The following is a 5,924-nucleotide window of genomic DNA, read 5'->3' on the forward strand; positions in this document are numbered from 1 at the left end:
AACTTGCCACACCGCCTATTCACCCCCCCTCTAGGCGACGTCCTAGAACATTCAAATACAATTGCTAAAATCTTGCTTAAACGCCATGATATAAACTGTTGCTCTAAACAGGATACTAAACATCTGAAATTTCAATGTGGCTTTAGTGAGGAAGTTTTAATTAAGAACTATAATTGGAATAGCTATATTCATTTTGGGTTCGAAGAAGTAGAACAATTTGTTTTGTTTATGGGAGCTTCTGAGATCGAATCTTTCGTGACTAAAAATTATGAAACTTGTGTTGTTTGTAAGAACCTTAAAGGTTATGTCTCTTCTATCCTTAATTTTTGCATAGAAAGCTACATTGATAATCCTTATATCATTGATTATAAAGAGAGACTCATTAATGCACAAGAATGCACTCACAATTTGCAGGAACCAGTGGAAGAAGAAATTGATGAACCTGAAAGCTCATTGGATGAAAAAGAGGAGGAAATTGATGAACTTGAAAGCTCATTGGATGAAAAAGAAGAGGAGAGTGATGAACAAAAGGAGGAAGAATGGATTAGCTACCCATGCCAACCTTCTAATGAGAGTAACTCTTTATCTCTTACATTATTTGATTGTCCTCCATGCTTACCGAAGGAGGATGAATGTTATGTTCCTGTGGATCCTCTTGAAATATTCCCTATGAGTAAAACTTGTGAGAATAATTATGCTACTGTTATCTATGATAATCCATGCTATTTTGATAAATCTTATGATAATGCTTTGTTTGTGCCCGATGTCGAAATGCATGGTACTAAAGAGTTTTGCTTGGCAAATGTTTATGATAAATCTCTAGATGATGGTCCTATGTTACTTGATAATATTAATTGTACTACTAATGAAAATGGGATTGGAGAGGTCTTGACTTTATCTAGGAGTCCCATATCTCTTGAGAGTGATCAATCATCTTGTTATATTATTGATAAAAGTGGGTTTGAAAGTTTTGATTCCATTATGTTTGAGCTTGATAAAAATTATGTGTTTATGGATCATGAAAAGCATGCTTTACGTGATAGTTATATTGTTGAGTTTGTTAATGAAGCTACTGAAAATTATTATGAGAGAGGAAAATATGGTTGTAGAAATTTGCATGGTACTAAAACACCTCTCTATATGTTGAAACTTTTGAAGTTACTCTTGTTTTATCTTCTTATGCTTGTCACTTTGTTCTTCATGAATTTATTTGTGTACAAGATTCCTATGCATAGGAAGTGGGTTAGACTTAAATGTGTTTTGAACTTGCTTTTTGATGCTCTCTTTTGCTTCAACTCTCATCCTTATGTGAGCATCATTAAAATTGCTGAGCCCATCTTAATGGCTATAAAGAAAGCACTTCTTGGGAGATAACCCATGTGTTTATTTTGCTACTGTTTTGTTGTGTTTTGGAAGTTGTTACTACTGTAGCAACATCTTCTTATCTTTATTTTATTGCAATGTTGTGCCAAGTAAAGTCTCTAATAGAAGGTTGATGCTAGATTGCTAGATTTGGATTTCTGCGCAGAAACAGATTTCTTGCTATCACGAATTTGGGTAGGATTCTCTGTAGGTAACTGAGAAAAATCTGCCAATTTACGTGTTTGATCCTCAGATATGTACGCAACTTTCATTAGTTTTGAGTTTTATGATTTGGGCAACGGAAGTACCTCTTAAAAATTCGTCTTTACTGGCTGTTCTGTTTTGGCAGATTCTGTCTCTGTTTTTTTTTGCATCGTCTCTTGTGGAATTTAAGCAAGGCTTTCTAGACGTGGAGAGCTGTAGCTAATGTTTTATTGAGTTCTTGCAATATGTCACTACAGGACTAAAGTGGATTAAAGTTTTTTTTGAGTACTAACCCCTCTAATGAAGTTTATGAGAAGTTTGGTGTGAAGGAAGTTTTCAAGGGTCAAGAGAGGAGGATGATATATGATCAAGAAGAGTGAAAAATCTAAGCTTGGGGATGCCCCTGTGGTTCATCCCTGCATATTTCAAGAAGACTCAAGCGTCTAAGCTTGGGGATGCCCAAGGCATCCCCTTCTTCATCAACTTATCAGGTTTCTTCTATTGAAACTATATTTTTATTCGGTCACATCTTATGTGCTTTACTTGGAGCGTCTGTGTGTTTTTATTTTTGTTTATGTTTGAATAAATTCGGATCCTAGCAATCCTTGTTTGGGAGAGAGACACGCTTCGCTTTTTCATATGAACACTTGTGTTCTTCGTTTTACTTTTAACGTTCAATGACAAAAGTTGGAAGCTATTGCACTCATTGTTATTTGGTTGGAAACAGAAAATGCCTCATATTGTCTTGAATAATTTGATACTTGGCAATTGTTTTGAGCTCTCAAAGTAGATCATGATTAAGCTCTTGCATCATGTAGTTTGAACCTATTAGTGGAGAACTACCGTAGAGCTTGTTGAAATTGGTTTGCATGATTGGTCTCTCTAAGGTCTAGATATTTTCTGGTAAAAGTGTTTGAGCAACAAGGAAGACAGTGTAGAGTCTTATAATGCTTGCAATATGTTCTTATGTAAGTTTTGTCTGTACTTGGTTCATACTTGTGTTTGCTTCAAACAACCTTGCTAGCCAAAGCCTTATACTGAGAGGAAATGCTTCTCGTGCATCCAAAACCTTGAGCCAAAACCTATGCCATTTGTGTCCACCATACCTACCTACTATGTGGTATTTTCTGCCATTCCAAGTAAATACTTCATGTGCTACCTTTAAACAATTCAAAACTTTATTACTCCTTATTTGTGTCAATGTTTTATAGCTCATGAGGAAATATGTGGTGTTTTATCTTTCAATCTTGTTGGGCAGCTTTCACCAATGGACTAGTGGCTTCATCCGCATATCAAATAATTTTGCAAAAAGAGCTGGCATCGAGGTTCCCAACCCCAATTAATTAACCTTCACTAATAATTCTCTTCACATGTTTTGCCCTGATTCATCAGTAAGCAACTTAATTTGCAAATAGACACTCCTTCATGGTATGTGAATGTTGGAAGGCACCCGAGGATTCGGTTAGCCATGGCTTGTGTAAGCAAAAGGTTGGGAGGAGTGTCAACCATAAATAAAACTAAAGTACATGTGTAAACAAAAGAGAAGAGGGATGATCTACCTTGCTGGTAGCGATAACGTCCTTCATGGGAGCCGCTCTTTGAAAGACTGTTTGGCAAGGGGGTTAGAGTGCCCACTACCATTCGTTGACAACAACAAACACCTCTCAAAACTTTACTTTTATGCTCTCTATATGATTTCAAAACTTAAAAAGCTCTAGCACATGATTTAATCCCTGCTTCCCTCTGCGAAGGGCCATTCTTTTACTTTATGTTGAGTCAGTTTACCTACTTCCTTCCATCTTAGAAGCAAACACTTGTGTCAATTGTGCATTGATTCTTACATACTTGCTTATTTGCATTCATCATATTACTTTGTGTTGACAATTACCCATAAGATATGTATGTTGAAAGTTGAAAGCAATTGCTGAAACTTAATCTTCCTCTGTGTTGCTTCAATGCTTTTACTTTGAAATTATTGCTTTATGAGTTAACTCCTATGCAAGACTTTTGATGCTTGTCTTGAAAGTACTATTCATGAAAAGTTTTGCTATATGTTATCTATTTGTCAGCAACTATAGATCATTGCCTTGAGTCACTGCATTCACCTCATATGCTTTGCAATAGTATGATCAAGATTATGTAAGTAGCATGTCACTACAGAAATTATTCTTTATCGTTTACCTACTCGAGGGCGAGCAGGAACTAAGCTTGGGGATGCTTGATACGTCTCCAACGTATCTATAATTTCTGATGTTCCATGCTTGTTTTATGACAATACCTACATGTTTTGCTCACACTTTATAATGTTTTTATGCGTTTTCCGGAACTAACCTATTAACAAGATGCCACAATGCCAGTTCCTGTTTTCCGTTGTTTTTGGTTCCAGAAAGGCTGTTCGGGCAATATTCTCGGAATTCGACGAAACAAATACCCAGTATCTTATTTTTCCCGGAAGGCTCCAGAACACCGAAGGGGAGTCAGAGGCGGGCCAGGGGGCCACCACACCATAAGGCGGCGCGGGCCCAGGCCTGGCCGCGCCAGCCTATGGTGAGGAGGCCCCAGGCACCTCCCTGCGTCGCCTCTTCGCCTATAAGACCCCTTTCGACCTAAAAACGCGATACCAATTGACGAAACTCCAGAAAGACTCCAGGGGCGCCGCCGCCATCGCGAAACTCCGTTTCGGGGGACAGAAGTCTCTGTTCCGGCACCCTGCCCGGGATGGGGAAGTGCCCTCGGAAGCCATCTCCATCAACGCCACCGCCTCCATCAAGCTCCGTGAGTAGTTCCCCCATGGACTACGGGTTCTAGCTGTAGCTAGTTGGTACTCTCTCCCCCATGTACTTCAATACAATGATCTCATGAGCTGCCTTACATGATTGAGATTCATCTGATGTAATCGGTGTTGTGTTTGTTGGGATCCGATGGATTGTTACATTATGATTAGTCTATCTATAAAGTTTGTGAAGTTATTGTTGCTGCAATCTTGTTGTGTTTAATGCTTGTCACTAGGGCCCGAGTGGCATGATCTTAGATTTAAGCTCTATACTTATTGCTTAGATTGTATCTACAAGTTGTTTGCACATGTCTATGTCCGGAACCCGAGGCCCCGAGTGACAAGCAATCGGGATAACTAGAGGGGAAGGCTTAGGTATGAGGATCACATGTTTTCACGGAGTGTTAATGCTTTGCTCCGGTGCTCTATTAAAAGGAGTACCTTAATTTCCAGTAGATTCCCTAGATGCCCGGCTGCCACCGGATGGTAGGACAAAAGATGTTGTACAAGTTTCTCATTGCGAGCACGTATGACTATATATGGAAAACATGCCTACATGATTAATAATCTTGATGTTCTGTCTTAATGCTATTTCAATCCTAACAATTACCCAACTATAATTTGTTCACCCAACACTTGTTATTGGAGAGTTACCACTAGTGTAGATAGCTGGGAACCCCGGTCCATCTCTCATCATTATATACTCGTTCCTACATGTCATTGGAAGTAGTATCAACTATTTTCTGGTGCCATTGCCTCTGTGTTACTGTTACTATTGCTCTCATATCCCTGCTGCTTTCACATCACCCCTGTTACTAGTGCTTTTCCAGGTGCAGCTGAATTGACAACTCAGTTGTTAAGGCTTATAAGTATTCTTTACCTCCCCTTGTGTCGAATCAATAAATTTGGGTTTTACTTCCCTCGAAGACTGTTGATATCCCCTATACTTGTGGGTTATCAGCTACTTCCTTTTTTTGATCCCCTGCCGCCTTTGAAACGTTGAGGACTCTGCTGGCTCATGGGTCCAGCATGTCAGCCTCTGTGAACAATAAACCTTTCCTTTCTTTGATTTATTTTTGACCCCTAATTTCTGACTAGTTGCCTTTTTTTTGGATCCCATGCCGCCTTGGAAACGTTGAGGATGCTGCTGCCTCATGGATCCCGTATGTCATCCTCTCAGAACGATAAATGTGTTTTTTCTAGTTTTTTTTACCAACTGATGTTTGGCTTATTTTTTCTTTCTATCTCATTCCACCTTTAAAACGTCGAGGACGCTGCTGGCTCATGTGTCCCACATGTCAGCCTCTTTGAACAATAAAACTTTCCTTTGTTGGATTTATTTTTGACCAATAATTTCTGGCTATTTGCCATTTTCTTTCGATCACATGGCGCCTTTGAAACCTTGAGACGCTGCTGGCTCATGGGTCCCACATGTCAGCCTCTATGAACAATAAAAGTTTCCTTTCTTGGATTTATTTTTGACAGTAATTACTGGCTATTTGCATTTTTTCGATCCCCTGCCGCCTTTGAAACTAAGAGGACGCTGATGCACGTGAGGTGTGGTCTGAAGTTAATGGCTTCTATG

The sequence above is a fragment of the Lolium rigidum genome, chromosome 6 (genome assembly GCF_022539505.1).
Source record: "Lolium rigidum isolate FL_2022 chromosome 6, APGP_CSIRO_Lrig_0.1, whole genome shotgun sequence".
In the NCBI taxonomy this organism is placed as follows: Eukaryota; Viridiplantae; Streptophyta; class Magnoliopsida; order Poales; family Poaceae; genus Lolium; species Lolium rigidum.